This window comes from Staurois parvus, unplaced genomic scaffold (genome assembly GCF_062004578.1).
Source record: "Staurois parvus isolate SC_StPar_1 unplaced genomic scaffold, SC_StPar_1.0 ptg000387l, whole genome shotgun sequence".
In the NCBI taxonomy this organism is placed as follows: Eukaryota; Metazoa; Chordata; class Amphibia; order Anura; family Ranidae; genus Staurois; species Staurois parvus.
In genome coordinates this window covers 5063195-5087648 of record NW_028318183.1, presented here as the reverse complement: position 1 = coordinate 5087648, position 24454 = coordinate 5063195, and the positions used below count along the sequence as shown (strand labels likewise).

Below are 24454 nucleotides of genomic sequence, written 5' to 3'. Positions count from 1 at the left end.
CCAAAATAATGGATAGAAATAGATAAAACACCAGAGCGAGGAACAATTTTACATAAGAAGTACTGTGTGCTAAATATGTCACAACATAAGGTTTGGTATCAGATTTGGTACCAAATATTAAAGTACAACGCCATGTTTATAATAAATACATAAATAAAATCCAGTGGCTTAGCATGTTAAAAAATAAAAAATTTTTGTCTGCACCACTCAACTTCATTCCAGGGCCGTCTCCTGAATACTCAAGGCTCCCTAATACAGCATGACTGTCATTCAGCCCACTTCCTGTGAACCCTGGGAGCGTGTCAACATGCCTGGCATTACAGGACTCATGAACAGCATGGTAATCACATGTCAATCACATGTCATCACATGAGTGCAGTTCAATCCATAAGGAAGGTCCATCCACCGTCACTGCTGGAGGAGAAGAGAAAGGGCCTATGATGTCAGCAGACTGGCCAGGAGACTGCCAATATTTTCAGAAGGCATCGATCACAGTAGACCTATTGCGCTAGTGGATTTTACTTATTGGACTTTTCTTACTCCATCTCAAGTATCCATTCATGTCCAAGGGACTGCTGAACAACATCTGCACTGCCATGACCTTGTTGTATTTTTTATATATATTTTAGATATCTCTGCATCCCCCTCTGGTGTCATTTGGGAGGTCCATGTGGTTTCTGGTGTGTTCCCTAGGCGGGGTTTGGGTGAACATTAGCCCCACTTAACAAGCACTCTGTGTACAATTCATGTATATACCTTTGTATGTAAGTAAGCACCTATGGCCTATTTTTTGCATATGTGTACTCTTTTACATCTGAGCAATATACAGTTGCAAGAAAAAGTATGTGAACCCCTTGGGATTACGTGGAGTTTTGCATGAATTGGGCATAAAATGTGCTCTGAACATCATCTAAGTCACAACAATAAAAGAACACAGTCTGCTGAACATAATACTACACAAACATTAGACGTTGCCATGGTTTAATTGCACATAACATGTAAACATTCACAGTGGAGGGAGGAAAAAGTATGTGAACCTTTGGACTTAATAACTGGTTGACCCTCCTTTGGCAGAAATAACCTCAACCAAACATTTCCTGTAGTTGCAGATCAGACCTGCACAACGATCTGGAGTAATTTTTGGACCACTCCTCTTCACAAAACTGTTTCAGTGTAGCAATATTCTTGGGATGTCTGGTGTGAATCGCTCTCTTAAGGTCATGCCACAGCATTTCAATCGGGTTGAGGTCAGGACTCTGACTGGGCCACTCCAGAAGGCGTATTCTGTGCTGTTGCAGCCATTGTTTTGTTGAATTACTTGTATGCTTTGGGTCATTGTCCTGTTGCATCACCCATCCTCTGCAGAGCTTCAGTTGGCGGACAGATGGTCGTACGTTTTCCTGCAAAATGTCTTGATAAACTCTGGAATTCATTTTCCCATCAATGACAACATCCGTCCAGGCCCTGAGGCAGCAAAGCAGCCCCAAACCATGATGCTCCCTCCGCCATGTTTTACAGTGGGGATGAGGTTTTGATGTTGGTGTGCTGTGCCTTTTTTTCTCCACACATAGTGTTGTGTGTTCTTCCCAAACAACTCAATCTTGGTTTCATCTGTCCACAGTATATTTTGCCAGTAGTGCTGTGGAACATCCAGGTGGTCTTTTGCAAACTTCAAACATGCTGCAATATTCTTTTTGGACAGCAATGGCTTCCTCCTTGGTGTCCTCCCATGTACTCCATTCTTGTTTAATGTTTTCCTTATTGTAGATGTATCAACAAAAATGTTAGCATGTGCCAGAGATTTCTGTAGGTCTTTAGCTGACACTCTGGGATTCTTCTTTACCTCATGCAGCATTCTGCGCTGTGCTCTTGCAGTCATTTTTACAGGACGACCACGCCTAGGGAGAGTAGCAACAGTGTTAAACTTTCTCCATTTGTAGACAGTCTGTCTTACCGTGGACACATGAACATCAAGGCTTTTGGAGATACTTTTGTAACCCTTTCCAGCTTCATGCAAGTCAACAATTCTTGATCGTAGGTCTTCTGAGAGCTCTTTTCTGCGAGGCATGGTTCACATCAGACAGTGCTTCTTGAAACCAGTAAACCCAAAACAGGTGTGTGTTTTTTAAGGGCAGAACAGCTGTCAGCAACATATCCAATATCATCACACTGATTGGAGTCAAGGTTGGCTCACTCCTGGCTCCAATTAGCTCTGGGAGAAGTCATTAAGCTAGGGCCTCACATACTTTTTCCTCCCTGCACTGTGAATGTTTACATGTTATGTGCAATTAAACCATGGCAACATCTAATGTTTGTGTAGTATTATGTTCAGCAGACCGTGTTCTTCTATTGTTGTGACTTAGATGACGTTCAGAGCACATTTTATGGCCAATTCATGCAAAACTCCACGTAATCCCAAGGGGTTCACATACTTTTTCTTGCAACTGTATGCATTTTTTATATTGTATATTCTAGACATTCCCATATTCAAACTTCTTTCCCTGAAGAAGGATATTTTTCCGAAACATGTTGGGAGTTATTTGGAGTTTTCACCCATACTGATCTCGTCATACCATCCCAAGCATCAATTGGGTAGAACTTAATAGAATGGGTTATATGCATCAATGTATTATACTGTATATGTGTATCAATATTGTGTAACAAGTCATGTGGCTATTTTATAATTGGAGATATACAGTCTCCCACAATTTTATGTTTTTGTACAATAAAAATACAAAAGAAAAAAAAAATTGGCACGTTGCCATTTAGATTAATCTTATGTGTGGTTCTGCCTTAAAAGTCCCAGGGGGTCCCTTTTTGTATTTTCTGCCACCATGTTTTGGGATTTTGGGTAGTAATTTGATCGTCTAACTTGAGCTATCCATTTTATATAAGTATTTTCAGAAGGAGGTTAGCAATGGTAGCCTTCTTTTGGTACAGATTTGGCTAATCCAATTTGTGAGTTAGGACATAAAATGGCACAATTATATTTTGGTAACATACGTGCGCTGCTGCTGCTGTGGTGCCATTCATTTTTGATGGCACCCCAAAATGCCTGCAATGCATTGTACAAACACAGAGTAAAGCTCTACTGAGTTTTCCAGGCAGCCATCATCCATCCAACTGAAATATTGACACTTTAGTTTCAGGACTATGAGAATGACACTGCTTACAAATTAGCGTCATTTTTTTTCTTTGCCATAGACAAGCAGCCATAACCTCACTTGCACTTAGCTAATTGAGAAAGCTCCAATTGCAAATCCCAAAATGAAAGCAACATGCCCAAACGCAGGCCCCAATTATAAGGGGGGATTGTTCACGCTGGACAGGTGGCATCTGCACTTACTGAAGCAATTTTTTCATTAGTTCACGGCAGTTCATGTGACACAGGAAAGGCAATGAATCAAATGACAGGAAAGGAATCTTAATGATAACAAGAATGTTTCCACTCCTATTTCAGCGTGTGAATGATAATTGTGAAGTCTGGCAGTTTGTACTGATGCGTTCCCATTGTACAGAGTGGGGATGGCGGTTTTTGAAGCTTAACCCTGACTGACAGCAATGGGATTTATCCAGGGAATTCAGTCCTGAATGCCGTATTGCATATGGAATACGACACCCCGTACTGATATATAATATCACATCCAATATCTGGAATCCCACTAATGCTCAATTTGGCTAGCATGTTTAATTACAAGGATTACATACACAGTATTCCTCTCTTTTTATTTCATTTAGTTTTAAAGGAATTACACACGCACTACAATGTATGTCTCAGTTAATATATTCTATGTATAATGACAGCTGGCTTTATGTGAAAGTCTGTATAAGAACTGTCTGTGATTCTCGTGTTAACCAATGCGATATTGCCTTTCATTTTCTCTCCTGTTCTACAAGAGAAAAATTGGACTGGCTCTAATAGGTAACATAAGCATCTATTCTTTTAGACACTTTCTATTCACTTCTAAATTGTATTAAGTTGTATTTAAGGAAATTTACAAAACTCTTGCAGTCTAAAAGCTGGGCAGTTGTGCACCTACTAACAATGGAGGCTGGTGCATCCGTTCTGTGTTCTTAAAAAATGATTGCTGTCCACTGAATCCTTCAAGTTACAAAGTGATCCAGTGTGCAATACAGATACAAAACACTCTCAGGTTATCAGACCTTTCCTCACCATGGCTGCCCATAGACAACTAGATATATTCCCCAAGGACCAAACTGGGGAGACATATACTGTTCTCAAATGTACCACTTTAGTGCCAGATCCTGCCTCTATACACAACCAATAACTGTGGCTCATACATGGTTAATAAACCATCTCCTCTTGTCTATATAAAAAAGTGAAGGATCTGGTGCCTCAAAGATTTTCCAACAAGCTAGAAAATGTATTGCTCACCAGAGAGATATGAAGTTGTTTACCAATAGCAACCAGCAATCTAATCACTTGTGATCATCAGGTCATTTATGGCCAAGCTCTAGGTGAACATTTTATGGATAGCCCTACAAATATCACTGCATCCAGAAGGCATGATATGTTAAGAAGGAGGAGATCAGGCTTGAGACCCAAATGTAGGGTGCATCTCCTGTCCTCACAGGCCTGCTAGCAGTTTTCCCCATTACCTGGATTGGACACAGGTGTGCACATTTGTAATCTGTTTTACGGGAAAAAACAGGCATATTATCTGTGGGTCTATAAACAAAACTGTTTAATATTTAGAAGCATAGAGGTTTGAAGTTGAGCAAGATAAGTCTAGATTGTATTTCTCAAAATGTAAAAGCCACTTCTACCATTGCCAAGTATCACCTGCAATCTAACTGTAAAAACAATCTATGGAAGAGTCTTACTAGCCATGACAGAGTCTTACTAGCCATGGCAGAGTCTAACTAGCCATGGCAGAGTCTAACTAGCCATGGCAGCCATACCTAAGGGTATATGAATAAGTAAAAACACGTTGCCAGCACACCAGGATACTTCAAAATAATGTCTAAAAAGTTATCAAAGCAATCACATCACTGCAGTAATGTAACAGTGTGGACCTGCGTGGTCCCAAAACGTCACAATTTTCTGCTGTAACACTGTGATACATTTTGGTCACTATTTTGAAGATCCATGGTGTGCTGGTGATATAGGTTTTGCCTTGTGCTGATACCGGTTTGCAATTGGTAGTTGCTTCAAGCCATCTCCAGGAATGCGTGCAATGGGAAAATTCTATTTGGGTGTACATGAACACAAACTCCCATACAATCTAAATGATCTTGGCACAACTGAACAGCAGGTTGACTATACATGGATACATAGATTGCAACAGGCTTGGGACTGTTTTTAAAAGAGAAGTATAGTCAAAGCTCTGTTGGCTGTACTTCTCCTGTGGATCACAGAAGTGCAGTTCGTTCGTAACCCATTTTCAGCTGACACTGGCCTGAAACCCCCTGTCGGCTGACGTCACTCAGCCAGTCCAGGCTGGGGAAAGATCCTGACTTTAAAGTCATGATCCAGCCCAGATTATGAAGCAGCACCTGACACAGCCTCTCAGTGAGGTGCTGAGAGCCTGAGCTAGCAGCTCCCCCTCCACAGGCCAGTGCTCCAGTGGGCATGGGGGGCAGAGCAGACAGCGGTAAATGACAGTCACTGCTCTCTTCTCCAAGTGGCGGTGAGAACTCAGCGGTCATATGATCACTGAGTTTTCACCCTTAGAGCTGTCGGGGGGACAAATGCAGCTTCGGACCAATTCTGCATCCACCTAGGTAAATATAATTTGGAAAGAAAAAACCCACACTTCTCTTTTAAGCACCTGAGCTGGAGAACTGATGACACATTTTATACTCAGACAATCATTTCAGGGTTTGATCAGTTGGAATGGAACAGTCTAGTACCATTTCCTACAAATACTGTCATTAATGCTGCCACTTGAATCCATGTAAACTTCTTCCACCCAAGCATTTGTCAAGCATTTCCATTTTTTTGGTGGAAGTCACCATTTTTTCCTCTAGTGCCTGCAAGATGCCCTTAGGAGTGATTGTGTTCTCACATATTCCTTTATTTAGTCACCAAGCACTGTCATGTATTTTGTACCATGTACCTACAAGACATGTAGCTATGGGACAAGAAGTGTGTCACCAGTCATTGGTACATGCCCTACACTTCTAGAGCAGATACAATACAATAGGGAATTTTCAGTATTGGCTGGAATTAGTCTCTGAGGCCCTATAGCCAGACCATTCATTTCAGCAAAAATCTTCTTATAAGATATGTATATGTAACATAAATTACGCAAGTTATTTTCCTATAAAAGCCTCTTTTAGTGTAGACATCCAAAAGCCCTGAGACTGTTGCGGGGGGCCATCATCTTGGATGTGAAGTCAGCAACCCCAGCAAGACTCACAGGAGTCACTCAAGAAACAAGGTATAATATTCCCCTTTGCTCCGCCCTGAGCAGCTATAGGAAACTATATGGAAGGAGGAGATTCTAGGGAAGGGGTGGAGGAGCTAAGCCAGCAAAGACAGTAACTAGACAATCCCAGGACAGGAAAGGGCTTTAATGTGTAAGGGGGTTGGGATGAGTTAGGGATTTGACTCGTCTTGGAGAAGTCACATTTTCTAGCAAGTCCAAAGGCACGTTAGAAGTAAATAAAAATAATCTATGGAAAAGACAATTTTGTAAAGTTGGTGAAGAGGTCTGTTTGAATGCTAATTTTGACACAACATTCTCTCTAGCTACAGCTGTATTTAAATTATCATTTAAAACCACTGTAACGTAATGGTCGCTGGGTGGACCTTCATGAAAAAATAAATTGTCCGATTGCCCCATGCCAGATTAACCCCTTTCTGCCCAGCCCTATCATCCTTTTAACAAGGTCTGTTTGCATCATGTGACCACTGTGACGGACTATCACTGGTGGTCACGTAATCATGAATTGTCTATGAAAGTTTGGGTCACTGTGCTGCAGCCATATCTAGGTGGCAACACAGTATTGGAGGGAAGACCTGGCTTTAATCTTCAGGGGGCCGGCTGCAAGAATCAGGAAGAGGTAGCCGGCTTTCAATCATGTAGAAGAGAAGATGGCACTGTGGGATCAGCTATGTGGTAGAAGAGCAGGAGAGTCTAGAAGAAAAATGCTGGACATGTATGTTAACTGCAACTAACCCAGTATATAAGGCAAGAGGAGATTAAACAAACAAATAAAGGGTGCAGTTCCTCTTTTACACTCTTTTGGTAATGGTCTTAATACTTTAAATGACAACACTATAAATATACCTAATGTCAGCCCTGTAGCAAGTCAAAAGAGATGCTGCTGCCAGACTCATCCACCTTACTAATCATTCTGTATCTGTCATCCCTCTCTGCCAATCCCTCCACTGGCTTCCCGTTGCCCAACGGATAAATTCAAAACATTAACAATAACATATAAAGTCATTTATAACTCTGCCCCAAATTACATCACCAATCTTGTCTCCAAATATCACCCAAACCGTCCTCTCTGCTCCTTCCACGACCTCCTGCTCTCTAGCTCCCTTGTCTCCTCTTCCCATGCTCGTCTACAGGACTTCTCCAGAGCTTCCCCCATCCTCTGGAACTCTCTACCCCAATTTATCAGCCTATCGCCTACTCTGCTCACTTTTAGGCGATCTCTGAAAACCTATCTCTTCAGGGAAGTCTATCCTGCCCTCAGCTAATAGAATCTTCTACTCCTCCTACCAGTCCATCCCCCACAGTTACTACCTTTTGTACCACTAGCCCCTCCCTCTGAGATTGTAGGCTCCAAGGAGCAGGGCTCTCCTAACCCTCTTGTATTGAACTGTATTGTTGCTGTATTGTCTCCTGTTATATTGTAAAGCGCTGAGCAGACTGTTGGCGCTATATAAATCCTGTATAATAATAATAATAATAATAATAATAAAAAAAGAGATGCTAAAGTCCAAAAAAAAGAGCCCTTCTTAGGACGCTCTGAGGTGACACAAATCTTACATTTGGCTTTTGTACAACTATCTAGGTATGAGAAGCATTATTTCCTTCTTCAAGTGTTTTGGCTGAAGCTTACTATAAGCAAATGTGTACCAAATCACTCACCAAAAGGTCACCGCAGAGAGCAGAAATGTTTGAACACTCGGCACAACTGCTGTTACTCCCGAACATTTGTTAAAATGTGTGCACAATGGCAGTGAATGTGGGTGGTGGTGGGAGAGAGTTTACACCTTTTTAGGGCTTTTTCACATTAGACGCACACGCACGGTCATATATTTCATTGCATTTTCCAGCATATGGGCTATGTTCACACCTGCACGCCCCACTGGGTAAAAAAAATGTTGCTGGAACAAAAATTCACAGTGATAATTCTCTACAGCCTTTGAGATGTAGATACTCCATCCCTGTAATCAGCAGAAATACAAGGATTGAGTGACAACTGGACAGTCATTAAAACTTCACAACTCATTAGGATAACCATGGGCACCTCAGAGAAACCAATCAGCTAGCTTATTAAACTTTTTTGGCTAATGGACAACTGTGATGACAACTGAATTTTTTTTTTTATTTCTTCTATACAGACTGTAAGCAAACTCCACCATACTTTAAGTTCCAGGCCCTAAAGAAACTTATAGTCTAGTGTAGGGGTGTCAAACTGGCAGCCCTCCAGCTGTTGCCAAACTACAAGTCCCATAATGCCTCTGCCTTTGGGAGTCATGCTTGTAACTGTCATTCTTTCAATGCCTCATGGGACTTGTAGTTTGGCAACAGCTGGAGGGCCGCCAGTTTGACACCCGTGGTCAAATGCCTGTCTAAAACATTTATACACACTGAGAACAATTTTAGGTGGAAGCCAGATAACCTATTACTATGTGATCATGTGTCACGGAAAGGAGACCACCCTACAGCAGATATCTACAAACTCCATGCAGGTAGTGTCACTGGTGGGTATTGATCTTGGAACCCTTGCAATGTAAGCCATGTTAAAAGCCATGTTAAAAGCCATGTTGTAAAAACCATGTTACCACTATGCCACTCTTCTGAAAATGTATAAAAAAAATAAATATTTGTCCTAAACTGGGGATGAGTGAAATTACTTTGGCGAAAATTGATTTAGTTTCCAATAAAATTTTCGATTTCATTGTTGAAATTTTGTCAAAGGTTAAACTGTGGGAATACATTTTTTGTTTGGGCTAATGGAAAAAAACTGCACAGATTCCCCCATCCACACAAGTGAAATGGATGGAGGAATCCTCGCCACTGTGTTATTGTGCTCTGATAGAAGGGACTATAGAAGTACCTGTAATAAATAAATAAAATAAAATTAGATTGATTTCTCATGAATGGGAACAGTCATAGATGGATTGAAATTTGGCCAGTTCCTACTAAATCCGGCCAAATTTTGATCCATCTATGACCAGCTTAAAGTGCTTAAAGTGAAAACTCTTGATTTTGCTCACTGAGCTGCTTAAAATCTAGCTTTTTTGACTTTATTGCATTTAGAGCTCATTCACACCATCGTGCAGAGACGTCAGTTTCAACAAAATCAATCATTCCCTATGTGCCCTGTTCACACCACAACACTATTATTATTATAATACAGGATTTATATAGCGCCAACAATTTACCTCTTATGGAGAGCAGATATCAGCAGAGGTTTTACATCCCTTTTTGCAGTAGTTATTTGATTTGTTGTTATAGGTAAACACAATACTAATTTTTTGACTGACTACAAGCCCCGGGGTTGTGCATATTATTATTATACAGGATTTATATAGCGCCAACAGTTTGCTCAGCACTTTACAATATAAAGGGAGACAATACAGCAACAATACAGTACAATACAAGAGGGAAAGGAGGGCCCTGCTCCTTGGAGCTTACAATCTAGTATCACGTTCAATTTTTTTCTGCACAGGAATCTGCAAAGTGTATAAGCCCTCATGCACAGTGGACGTTTTGATAACGCTGGTAATGTTAGCTGTGTAAAGTCACGTTAAAAACGTGAATTTTTTCAGGTTTTTTTTAGCGTTTTTGCATTAAGATTTAGTGGCGTTTGCCGCGATTAGCAGTGTTTTCCCGTGTTTTTCTGCATTTGCGGTTTTTCCAGGTTTTTTAACCCCAAAAAAATTTGCGGGGGGAGGTCAAAAAAAGTCCACAAATGCCCATTTGCAGCGTTTTACCGTGTTTTTCAGAGTTATAGCGTTTTTACAGCTAAAAAACTTGTCTAGAAAGCTGCTAGTCCTGGGTTTTTTTCCAGCCAAAAAACATCCCAGTCAAAAAACGTTGATTACAGTCTATGTGTGCATGGCCAGTAACACACCCTTTGTATTAGAGTGCCCCCTCTCTGGATGAAAGTGCACAGGGGGCACTTTTGGACAGCAGCATTGTCAGTGGCGGGGGTGAGGGAAGTGTTAGATGGACTAGCAGATTTAGATACACTAACAAACTGAAGCTAAACTCCAGCTCACACCGCAGTTACAGTAACAGTTTTTTTTTTCTTTTGAGATAATGGTTTTACATGATTAAGTAAAAGCTGATCATAGTAGGCACCCCTGTGAGTGATAATGGTATATCTCAACACTCTTAACTGATACATTTGCAGGAGAGCTTGTTCTGTTGAAAAACATCAGACTAACTGGCCAGATCAAAGGGTAAAAAGAAAGCCTAAAAAAGAAAATTAATACTATCTATCACACCTAAAAACTGGTAGTTGACATGGCTTTAAATTTCCAGTTTCATCTATGCCTAATTATAACTGTTCACACTTACTTATGAAAAATTTGCACTTGCCCCCCCCCCCCCGTTCACTCCACCCTGCTTGAGCTATGTTGGATCAGGGGGTGAATGGTCACTGATCTCAACACTTTACACTCAAAGAAACTTAGAGAAAGTATGTGTCATCAAACAAATGGGCAGCAACTGTATGATTTCAGTTAATTCTTGTCCCAAGGTTCTGGCTCTAGCCTCAAAGAAAGCCTATAATATTGTGTGTGTGTGTGTGTGTATGTGTGTGTATATATATATATATATATATATATATATATATATATATACATACATACATACATATACACGCACACAGTGTATATACAGTGCTTAGCATAAATGAGTACTACTAAAAAAATATTTTTTCTAACAAATTAATTTAAGACCATGTTGTGTTGCAAAAATGAATATACCCCAATGAAAATCTTAGGAGCAAAGCTAAATTTTAGACAACAAAATCCTAATTAAGAATTCAGCTACAGGTGAGTTTAATTATTCATTAGACAGGTGTCCAGCAGACAGTTGATTATAAAAAAAAAAAAACCCTTCCCATTTCATGCTGTCAGCAATGGCACCAAATGGAAGAGAAATGTCACAAGGCCTGAGAAAAAAAATAATTTATTTACACAAGAAAGGTGAAGGCTACAAGAAGATCAGCAAAGCTTTACTGATCAATCAGAATACTGTGGCAAAAAAGTGATATAAAAATTTAGCAAAGATGGAACTAAAACCATCTCACAGAGACGTCTAGGACATCTACGGAAGTTAACACCTCGACAAAAGTGTCTTCTGATAAGAAAAGATTGAAGAAAATCGCCATGCACATTCACTGCAGTTAGCTAAAGAAGTAGAAAACCAAACTGGGCTGATTGTTTCCCGTGACACTGCAGAGGAATGGAATGCATGGGTGTAATCCACGAAAGAAGACTCTCCTAAAGCCCTTGCACAAAAAAGCCCGCCTAGAACTTGCCAGGGCCCATGCTGAAAAAGAAGGCAGCTCTGTACTTTGGAGTGATGAGACCAAGATAAATGTTTTTGGAACTGATGGCTTCAAAACTGTATGGCGTTGCAAAGGTGAGGAGTACAAAGAATAATGCATGGTGCCTACAGTGAAACCTGGTGGTGCATTGTCCTTCTGTGGGGTTGCATGAGTGCTGCTGGTGTTGGGGAGCTGCATTTCATTGATGGTATCATGAATTCACAGAGGTACCGCTCTATACTAAAAGAGAAGATGCCGCCATCACTCCGTGCCCTTGGTCATCATGCACTTTTCCAACCTGACAATGATCCAAAACACACAACTAAGGCCACCATTGCATTTCTGAAGAACAGGGTGAAAGTGATTCAGTGGCCAAATATGTCTTCTGATCTGAACCCAATCAAACACCTATGGAGAAGTCTGAAGAGACAAGTTGAGCATCACTCTCCATCCAGCATCCAGGCTCTAAAAGAGGTCATTCTTGAAGCATGGAAAAAGACAGATGTTGCAATATGTCGCCAACTTGTTCATTCCATGCCTGGAAGACTTGGTGCTGTCCTTATAAATCATGGAGGTCATACAAAATACTAGATGGAGTAGTTTTTGTTGTGGGGTGTATTCATTTTTGCATCAACTAATCTGTGTAATGATGTAATGAGCTAAACAAATATTCTATAAAACTCAGTTTTGTCTAAATTTCGGAAATTGTGTTTGTGTTCATTGAGGTATTGATTAAAGACTTACTTTTCAAAAATGTATTAATTTATGCTGAGCACTGTGTGTGTATGTATATATATATATATATATATATATATATATATATATATATATATACACACACTGCATATATACTGTATATATGAATCTAACCTGCACAAATACAAACATTTAAGACTGAGATTCTTGCATAAGCTCAGTTTGGTGCTCTTCAACACACAAAAAAACCTAATTCCCGAACATATACATACCCACAAGACAGAAGTGTGTATGTAAATGACTGAACAAAAAGACTTTTTGGAGCACAAAAGTTTTTCCAATGCTAGCCACTCATAGCTCAAATTTTAGCCATTTCCTGCTGATTTGGCCAAAATTCGAGCTGTTGGTGGCCCTGTTGGCCACCATTGGGCTAGATGAACTTTGGCTTAAAAACTGAAGTAGCTGGGTGAAAAATTGTTGCCTGAACAGTGATTGCATCCAGTTGGCAAGGGAGATTCCTCCATCCATGATGTTTGCCAACCACGGAGAAACAGTTCCTTTTCATTTGTTCAGCCCGGAAGGCTGATTGAGAGAAATCTACATATGTATGGCTAGCCTATCATCTGACTGCCATACCCCATCTATGGCCAGCTGACCTTACTAGTTATATGAATCATGAATACCAATTAGCTACTAGGTTTGCAGCTCGCATTGTCTTTCCATTACCATATTCTTTATGGAACACCACTGTGCAGTTTACCTAGTATTACAACAATGAATGTTCCACATAAAACTAAGTTATTTAAGGGTTTTACAGATAACTACCTATTACTGTCTGTGTAAATTAGAAGAACGTCCTGTTTGAAGCCAAGATTCTGAAGAGTCAGCAGGCAGCTGACTGCACATAAAAAGGCCACTCATTACTATGATAATCCCCTGTGCTTCTCCATGTCTGCATCCCCCTTCATCACCTCAGAGGTTAGACCAAAGAAAGAAACCTTCAAATTGCTGGCTGCCAGTCTGATAATTGGTGTGTGCCGCTGTGCTTTAAGGATAATGCTGTCAGGTTCCAAGCACTTCATCAAACATTCCTTAAATTCTCCAATTTGTAGTGTTGACTTTTCTAAAAAACCCAGTACAGACAGGGCTGGTACACACATTGGGCCCCATTGGTGATTAACGTTTTCACTGCCATTGCTGGAAAAGTACAGCCAGACCTGCCTATCACTAACACCATATAACCCTGAGACCAGGGAGGACATCTTAAGCACAAGGCATGTAGGCAAAATACATAATCCTATGCACCATGCAGACCATAAAGATGTGCTCATAAATTGTTAAACACATTCATTTTATTTATTACTGCTGATTTCCTTTATACTAGAGACCAAAAATAATCAATTAGACCATTTAGAGATTGAATAAAACTTTTAGAGGACACTAACACTAGTTAGTTACAGTGTATGTCACAGCAAAATAAATAAAACATACATCTCTGCAGAACAAGCACATTTCTCCAAGTTTTATTCCTTTAAAACCACTGCCAGTACAGAAAAATGCCCATTGATCAATATGAAATGAATGCTCCCATTTGAGCTGACAACATAGTGCTTCTGATGCCCTGAAATTCTAAGCAGAGTTGTCAGTCCTGCCTGCTGGACTACAGAACTCCACCCATCTCCTTCCTCACTGTCCCACATTCATCTCTTTCCCAACAAAACAAACCTGCTGCCTTGATGCCCAAGAGCCTGCCCACATACTGAGTAAAGGGAAAGGGCTTTTGGAAGATGTAGTTCTGGGGAACATGCATATATCAATAAGAATTGACTTTCCAGAAACTTCCCCTGCAAGACTTTTACTGTACATTTATTTCAGGTAATTATATAGCGCTGTCAATTTACTCAGCGCTTTACATATATATTGTACATTCACATCAGTCCCTAACTCTCAAGGGGCGTACAATCTAAGGTCGCTAACTCACATACATACATACACATACTAGGGACAATTTAGACAGGGGCCAATTAACTTACCAGCATGTCTTTGGAGTGTGGGAGGAAACTAGAGTACCCGGAGGAAACCCACGCAGGCACAGGGAGAACATGCAAACTCCAGGCAGGTGGTGCCGTGGTTGGGTTTGAACCAACGACCCTACTACTGCCAGGTGGAAGTGCTAACAATTTAGCCACTGTGCTGCTATATGACTACTGATGATGTCACAGAGAGTAACAAATAATAATCTCTTTGAAATGCTTTACTTTACATGAATTCTCATCAACAATATATGATACAAGTTCTCAAGGATTCCTGGCTGTGTGCTTTCATCGGTGGAGAGGTTAGAGGTAGCGTGGCAGAGAAGCCTGTATTCCACCGGTGAAAGCAGGATTTCTGGGGACACATCCTGTGCAATACATTTTTCCTGAGAATTATAATTATGGCTACACAGCTTACAATCGGGTTACAAATGTATGATGGCAAGAATCAGATTGGTGGCTTTGGGGAAACAACCAGTTGTCATGAATATTAACTTGTTTCATGGAACCTGTTGAGGCTTCAAGCTTGCAATCCTGGATGTGAGAGCCGTACATGCAAAAGGGAACAAACACAGCTATATGATGCTTGTTTTGAGATGACAAATTTATTCCTTCTTTTCTTTCTAAAAATGCAGATTTACAAAGAGAGCTCAGACCCTGCCCCAGTCTGGGTAACAGGAGATGCCGCTGCTCTGACTCCTGCCAGTTGACTTGTAGCAATAATGTCCAAAGAAGTCAGTAACATGACTGGATCAAATAGATCTAAAAGACTTCTTTATTGAAACAGGATAAGAATCCATAAAAACAGGCCCACTTATGTGTTTCAACTTATTTGGCCTTAAAATAGCCACTACAGGGTGGCACGGGTGCCCAAAATCAAAGTATATATATATGTGATTTTGCATTTCCGGGTAGGGGGTGCGGCGTGCCCTACCTGCACCGCCATTTGTAGCCGCGGATGTCCTGGTGATTACCGAGGATCTCTGATGGGGAGGAGAACTATTTTGTTTACTAAGAGTTCTCCCTGTCAGCTCAGGCACACTGCTTTGGATGGCTGAACACAGCACAGCCATCCAAAGCAGTGTGCTTACATTGAAGCACACAGACACCACCCCCTAGTAAAACACACCCAGCACACAGTTAACCTTTTGATTGCCCCTCATGTTAACCCCTTCCTGCCCAGTGCCATTAGTACAGTGTCAGTGCGTTTTCTTAGCACTGATCACTGTAGTAGTGTCACTGGGGATGTCAGTAACACCAAGTCTAGACTCATAAATAGAGATATACATATATATACTCTCAGATATCACACAGATAACCATGCATAAAAAAGGATAATATTCCCCTTGTGCGTCCCCCTATTAGGAAAAAACACACGTGACTAGATACTTGTATAGTGGTTACACACAAAACCATGCAGAAATAACACACTGCAACAAGTAATAATAGTGAATAATATACAGTCCACTTCAAGCAAAAAACTGTGAGCCTTTTAGAGCCGCGAGAGTGCCACTGGTGCCACAATCCTATAATGGTCTGAGTGCCTCCTCACCTCCCCACACTGACCACAAGGGCCAATATGCCTTGTTACATATAGGGTGTATCCCTCAGGCGTCAACCGGTCTACAGGTTCACAGTAGATCCCACATCAAGCGCTGTTATCCAAAGAACACCTCCAGCCGCTGTATAATGGTGGTACCTTACCACCAGATGATGCTCAGAGACATAAACAGAGATCTCCCACAGTATTACAATACAGTAATATTTATTGAAAACGAATATAAAAAAAATGCCCACTCACATGTCCACAGTTGATTTAACACATAGTATAAATCCTCATGGTATCCTTGTGTTGTGGGTGTATCTGGAGTCCCAATATGGCGCGAACGTCGGAAATGACGTCACCGCGTACCGGAAATGTCGTCAGGGCGTACCAACGCGTTGCGTCACGGATAACAAGTGACTTCATCAGTGACCCTGATGAAGTCACGTGTTATCCGTGACGCAACGCTGTTTATGTCTCTGAGCATCATCTGGTGGTAAGGTACCACCATTATACAGCGGCTGGAGGTGTTCTTTGAATAACAGCGCTTGATGTGGGATCTACTGTGATTGTGATTGTGAAAGTCACTGATTGCCGCCATTACTAGTAAAAAAAAAATTTTTTTTTAATCCCAGTATATATACCACCATTTGTAAATGCTATAACTTTCACGTAAACCAATCAATTTACACGTATTGGGGTTTTTTTTAGCAAAGACATTTAGCAGAATACATTTTGGCCTAAATATATGACTAAATTAGATTTTTTAAATTGTTTTTACTGGACATGTTTAATAGCAAAAAGTCAAAAATATTGTTTTTTTCTCAAAATTGTCAGTCTTTTTTTTTTTCTCTATAGCACTAAAAATTAAAAACTGCACAGGCAATCAAATGCCACTGAAAGAAAGCCCAATTTGTGGGGAAAAAGGACATAAATTTCATTTGGGTGCAACATTGCATGACCGTGCAACTGTCAGTTAAAGTAACGGAATGCTGTAACGCAAAAAATAGCCTGGTCAGGAAGGGGGGTAAATCCTCAGGAGGGCAAGTGGTTAATCAGAACTATGATTAAGGCCGAATTGGCTGAAATGCATAAATGGGTCTGTTTTTATTGATTCTTATCCTATGTTTCAAGATCTATCTTTTAAGATCCATGTGATCCAGTCGTGTTGCCAACTTCTTTGGACATTATTGCCAGAAGTCAGTAGGCAGGAGTCAGATCACTGCCATCTCCTATTACCCAGACTGGGGCAGGGACTGAACGCAGCGAGTTTTCTCTATTTTGTTGTGAGCAATCCAGGTGTGACCAATCATAAATGTGATTCATCATCAATAAAATATTAAATGCATGGAGTATTGATTGAAAATATGATCCATCAAAAACTATTTAAAACAATAATTTAATAGATCTCTATTATTATTGGCTGTCTGCAACACATCGATTTTCCTTCAATTGATCAGAAACAACTGATAATATTTCGTCATAGCTGATTGACTTGTCAGCACTGAAATCAAATTCACTAGATCGATTGCGTAGAGCAGGGGTGTCAAAATGGCGACCCTCCAGCTGTTGCGAAACTACAAGTCCCATCATGCCTCTGCCTTTGAGAGTCATGCTTGTAACTGTCAATCTTGCAATGCCTCATTGGACTTGTAGTTTGGCAACAGCTGGAGGTCCGCCAGTTTGACATCCGTGGAGTAGAGGGTCTGTGGTTTATAATTCTTATTCAATTGAACTGAATTGACTAAGCCCTGGTTCGCACTGAATGCGGCTTTGCAATCATGCAACTTCAACTGACGTAGCACAATATCAAAGCTGCCAGTTGGTGTGATTTCATGTGAGGCTGCCAACATCTGTGCAACTGCATGCACAGATGTCAATGCAAGTTGCACATGAAATCACCCAAAATAGTGCAGGAACCTTTTTCAAAATTGCTGCAATTCGGAGTTGCACCGATTTGAATGGTTCCATAGGCACAAATAGGGTGTGACTCGTCCTGCGATACTGAACTGTCAAATCACATTGGTGTGAACAGGGGCTGAATGATCACATCAATGTGTGTGTGGCCACTGTTTAAAGAAGGAAGGAAAATGTTGTATTATGCTTCATATGGAAATTGTGATCACCTTTCATTTCTTCTGCCTGGAATTACAAAGACATCTAAAAATTGTAGATTCACTTGCTAGACTCCAGCTTTGGATGTCTATAGATGCTTAAAACTGCCCTTGTTAGTGTGTGGTTACGTTTTTGGGGTTGAACTCGATATGTGCAAAGAGAGATCTCACAAATACTTATAAGGCTCCATGTACACGGGACGGTTGGAAAACACTTCTGAATGATGGAAACTGACTGCTGGAAAACGTAGGTTAAAAAACATCTGTTTATCTGCATTTGCATACCGCGTTTATGTGTGTTTATGCGCGTTTAGAAATTTTTTTTAAAGATAACCTCAGGAGACCTTCCAAAATGCCCACAATGCACATCAGCAGAGCACTGGTTAAAGCTTGTAGGAGGAATTTTCTTTCTGCTCTAGGAGAATGCAAAACCCCTGACCTCTGTCTGGACAGTGCTGATTGGCCCTGTGCTGATCACATGCACCTTTCCAAGACAAAAAAAACCTCTCTAGCAATACACTCTTAGGCTAGGTTCACACCTATGCAGGTTGCGTTTGAGCCGTTTCTGCATTGCGTTTTTGCACTTGCGTTTTTGATGCATTTTGCTTCTTTTTTTTTTTCTTCTTGCTAGGCAAATTTAAAATGCAAAACGCAGAAAAAACACAAAAAACACAGCAAAAATGCAATACATGCTTTTCTGCAGCGTTGCCATTGAAGTCTATAGAACCAAAAAAGCAACTTTTTGCGTTCAAAAAAGTCCCTGACCCTTTCCAAAAAAAGCACAAGGTGTGGACATGTCCCATAGGAAATCCTGTTAAATGGACTGTACTGCATTTCTGTAAAATGCAAAATGCTGCACAAAACGTTTAGGTGTGAACCTAGGGTACACTGAGCATGTGCAAATGGATACGGTTCAGTCTGTCTTTTCAGACGTGGACATTTGTACAAGAGGAAGAGCAGAGAAGTCAGGATCAAATGGTCTTTTTACACAATGCAGAAGATTAACCCCTTAGGCTCCACAGTGAGTACAACAAGCATGCTTTACTGCATATTATTATACAGGATTTATATGGCGCCAACAGTTTGCGCAGTGCTTTACAATATAAGGGAGACAGTACAATTACAATACATTTCAGTACAGAAGGAATAGGAGGGCCCTGCTTGTGGAGCTTACAATCTAAAGGAAGGGGGAGATGATACAAAAGGTGATAGCTGCGAGGGATGATCTGGTGGAGGTGATTCAAGTACAGTTCTTAGGTGGAGGTGGTGTAGGCTTCCCTGAAGAAGTGAGTTTTCAAAGATCGCCTAAAGGCAGACAGGGTGGGGGCTGACTGGACATGCTGTGGTAGGGAGTTCCAGAGGATGGGAGAGGCTCTGGAGAAGTCCTGGAGGCAAGCGTGGGAGGAGGTGATGAGGGAGTTAGAGAGGAGGATATCATGGGAGGAGCGGAGTGGGCGATTTGGCCGATATCTGTGGATGAGGTTGGTGATGTAGCTAGGGGCAGTGTTGTGGATGGCTTTGTAAGCTGTGGTTAGTATTTTGAATTTTATATGTTGGGTTATTGGAAGCCAGTGAAGGTATTGGCAGAGAGGCAGGTTGGTAAGGTGTATGAGTCTAGCAGCATTCATAATAGACTGAAGGGGGGATAGCCTGTGTAACGGTACACCAGTGAGGAGGGAGTTGCAGTAATCGAGGCGGGATATAACCAAGGTGTGGATAAGTTGTTTTGTGGTGTCATTGGTCAGAAAGGGGCGGATTTTGGAGATGTTCCGGAGCATATACAGACTGATTTTACTGTTGTGGGTTTAGTCCCTGATTATCTCACGCCTTGACTACTGCAACTCCCTCCTCACCGGCCTACCCCAGTGCAGGCTCTCCCCGCTTCAGACCATCCTGAACTCAGCGGCCAGACTCGTCCACCTCACCACCCGCTCCACCTCTGCCACCCCCCTCTGCCTATCCCTCCACTGGCTCCCTATCGCCCAACGCATCAAATTCAAACTACTCACTCTGACCTACAAAGCCCTTCACAACACTGCCCCTAACTACCTCACCAACCTGATTCCCAAGTACCACCCTACCCGTACCCTTCGCTCTTCACAGGACCTCCTTCGATCTTGCTCCCTGGTCTCCTCCTCACACGCACGTCTGCAAGACTTCTCCAGGTCCTCCCCATCCTCTGGAACTCACTACCCCAATCCATCAGACTGTCGCCTTCCCTCCTCACCTTCAGGTGCTCCCTGAAAACCCACCTCTTCAGGGAAGCCTACCCCGCCCTCACCTAACTGCTGCTCTCCTTCATTCCTCCTACCACTCCATCCCCCACAGCCACTTCCTCCTGTACCACTACCCCCTCCCTCCTAGATTGTAAGCTCGAAAGAGTAGGGCCCTATAACCCCTCGTGTGCTGCTTGTAGGTGCTGTAATGTTTCATGTATTGTCCCCCCCTCTATTGTACAGCGCTGAGCAAACCCTTTGGCGCTATATAAACTCGATGTAATAATAATAATAATAATAGTAACACTTTAATCCAAAATTAACAAGCCAACCACCAAACAAGCTTGTGTGTTTTTATTCAGTGAGAAGATACTCCTTGGAGGAGCAATAGCAAGCAGAAGGGACAATCCAATTGGTCAGGGGTGTGTGCAGAAACTGCAGGGTGACCATAGATGTCCAACCATTTCTTGATCCTACAACAATTAGACTTCATTCACAATAGCAATTACATACATAGGATTATATGCATTTATATGTGATTATAGAACAATTCCAAATGCTTATACTGTAAACGCATGTAGTGATGTTAAATCTGCAAGTGTATGCATAGCTTTCGGTCCAGTTCCTGCTCCTGTCCATGTGATAATAAGCAGCCTACACCTGTTTTATGAATGCCCGAACTTGTTAATAAAGTACCATCTAACGATTTTGCCTCCTTGACTGCAGGACACAAAAAGATTGGCTATTATAGTTCTATATCAGCCTAAACCTTTTCATTCATACCCTGGAGAGTCTAATTCTTTTTACTGCTTGGATTCATGTTTGAGAATTGCATATTTGTTGCCAATCAGGAGGACTTACCTACCACTAGGAAGTGTGCTTCACTTTTCTTTCACTGCCTAGGAGCAGAAGTTCAGGATATTTTCTATAATCTACCAGCAGCAGATGACACTTACAATAGAGCTCTCAGTGCATTAAAGAACTTCTTTGTGCCTAAAGAAAGGGTGGATGCAGAACGATACCATTCCAGGAACGTGGGCAGCAAAACGGAGGATCCGCAGTACAATTTATAGCAGCTTTTACAGAGTTGCTTGTTACGTGTATGTTTACTGCTTCAACGGATGAAATAAGTGCCCAACTAATAGAAAAGACAAACTAGGAATGTGAAATCAACCCTTAGTCAGGGGACTACCGGCACCATACAGGCTGTGAATTCAGAATTTGTCTCTTACAGTATATAGCTCATACTCTGCCTCTTATATGACGCGTGCTCCGCCTCTTACATGACACGTGCTCCGCCTCTTACATGGCACGTGCTCCGCCTCTTACATGACACGTGCTCCGCCTCTAACATGGCACGTACTCCGCCTCTTAAACGACACGTTCTCCGCCTCTTACACGGCACGTGCTCCGTCTCTTACACGGCACGTGCTCCGCCTCTTACACGACACGTGCTCCGCCTCTTACACGACACGTGCTCCGCCTCTTACACGACACGTGCTCCGCCTCTTACACGACACATGCTCCGTCTCTTATATGACACATGCTCCGTCTCTTATATGACACATACTCTGTCTCTTAGTCTCCATGCACACAAGGTGTTTTGATAACGCTAAAAAATTTGAGTTTTTCAGCTTTTAGCGATTTTTGCGTTAGCATTTAGCCACGTTTTGCCTTGTTTAGCAGCGTTTTCCGCGTTTATGGTTTTTAGCGTTTTCTTTACCAAATTTTTTTTATTTTTATGGTAAAAAAAAAGTCCAAAAACGCCGCTTTGCAGCATTTTTCTGCATTCTTTAGCGTTAGAGCGTTTTTACAGCTAAAAAACTCCTCTAGAAACCCACTAGTCCTGAGTTTTTTTTCCAGCCAAAAAAAGCTGATTACAGTCTATGATTAGTTCAGGAGCCACCATTATCCCATTGCTTTCAATGTGGCTGCCTTCCGCAGCTAATTGTGGGAACCTCTGCTGGGGTGCTCTCATCTAATCGCCAAGTGGGAGAATTCACAAGTGTGAATGCACCTTTAGCACAGCAACAATTTTCCTGAAAATGTAGAAATCACTTTACACTCTTGTTGATTGAACCTTTATAATGTGAAACCTGTGTGTCAGAAGTTGAAATGCTCACCCTTGTAAGCAGTTTCCCAAGAAATTACTAGAATAAACTTGTCTTTCATTCCCAGTACAAGTACAATAAGAGGACATTGTACAAAGCAAATGGACAATTCAGAAAATAAAATGAGCCCTGTTCTACAACCTTATTACAGGATTAGGCATGTACTATCCTTAGGCTGGCCATACGCTATACAATTTTCTGTCCAATTTCCTTCAACTATGTAGTGCAATGGCCTGCCTGATTGGATACAATTTAAAGTATTGTTTAGGTTTGACCTCATATTATATGTTTTTTGGTAAATCTAAAGAACAATTCTCAAGAAAATTGTGCAACGTATGGCCAGCCTTATTTGATGGAACGTCTTACACAAACTGCACACAAGTCACCAAGGATTTGTAAAAACAAAGCAAAGACTATGAACTATACTGGTGCTCAGGCAGAGACACCCAACTACTAACTGCCATTCAGCCTTGCATTACTTTTCAGAGTCATGACAAATCTGCTGTCACCCACATTCTACCAAAACAAAATAAAAACGCTGCGCAAGAGGAAAAAAAAAAATCAATAAACCAGCCAGCACACAGTACAGGGTACACCATACAATAGAAGAAAAAAGCATATATACAGCAGTTAAAATAAGTATTGAACACTGCACCATTTTTCTCAGTAAATTTATATCTAAAGGTGCTATTGACATGACATTTTCATCACAAGTCGATAACAATCCATACATACAAAGAAACCAAAACAAATAAGTTCAGAAATTAAGTTATGTGTAATAAAATGGAATGACACAGGGAAAAAGTATTGAACACATGAAGAAATAGAGGTGCAAAAAAGGCATGGAAAGCCAAGACACCAGCTGAAATCTATCAGTAATTAGAAAGCAATCCTGCCCCTTGTCAGTGCAAAATAATATTAGCTGGTTTACATCTTCTGTAGGTTTCTGGCCCAATGTGTTTCGTCAGTGATAACATCATTGTTTCGTCAGAGATAACATCATAGGGGCACGGCGCCCCTATGACATCATCTCTGATGAAATGCGTTGGATGGAACCAGAAACCGTGACGTCAATACGCATGCGCACTCATCACCTGAGAATTCTGGGTTTTGAAGTTTTCAAGGTGAATTTATGCTCCCACAACTCTCACAAAGTGTAGTGCCTTGAAATCATCAGGTAACTTTAAATTTAAGAAACCTGGCTTATTGAAACAAGACAATCCAAATTTTCCACTCTGCATAGAGCAACAAGTCATAGAGGACTTTATAACTATGAAGTGACCAGGGCTGGACTGAAAACTCATGGGGCCCCCGGGCAATAGGGGATCATGGGGCCCCTGTGTCCTTGCCCACACCCAAAAAAGCCTATAAAAAAAGGTGCCAGGGGCATTCCATGGGGTCCCCTACTGACCCCGGGCCCTTGGGCAGTGCCCGAGTGCTCAAATGGTCAGTCGCCCCTGGAACTGACTGATGCACATGTAATGCCAGTTGTACTTCACCTGTTAAGCTGGAATTTTCAGAAGTTGATTTTGCCAAAGGACATCTTCCTATTCCTACTGATAACCAACCTGGAGACCAGAAACCTGAACCATCTAAAAAAAATTCAAACAATTTGACAGCCTCCAGCACGGATCAAAGGTTATGGGAGTTGATTATGATGCATAGTACTGTTTTATCATTTTTTTCTTTGCATTGTTGTCTGTGTTGTTCTGTGCTGAGAGTCATATCTCTGGCCTATAGATGTCACTGTTTACAATTATTATATGTTTAATACTTTATATGCTCTTTACAAGTTCGTTCCAGTTTCTGTTCCTGCTATGATATACTTGGTAGCCTGCACATGTATTATGGATCTCTGAACATGTTGTTAAAGCATTCTATAATTACTCTGCCTCCAAGACTAGAGGACACAACATTAGCCTCTGGTCGAAGAAGTTAAAGTGACACCTAAATCTAAATAAAACAATTTTTAAGTATATATTCTTTAGTCAAAAATACCTTCTATTGCTTTTTTTTCTTTTGCTGCTGCAAC

The 24454-nt window shown here is 41.2% G+C and overlaps 1 protein-coding gene across 1 annotated transcript in view; it reads right to left on the bottom strand.

Annotated features, from left to right (window-relative positions):
* SHISA2 (shisa family member 2) overlaps nucleotides 1-24454 on the bottom strand; it is a 60473-nt gene that overhangs the window by 7140 nt on the left and 28879 nt on the right. The window lies entirely within an intron of this gene.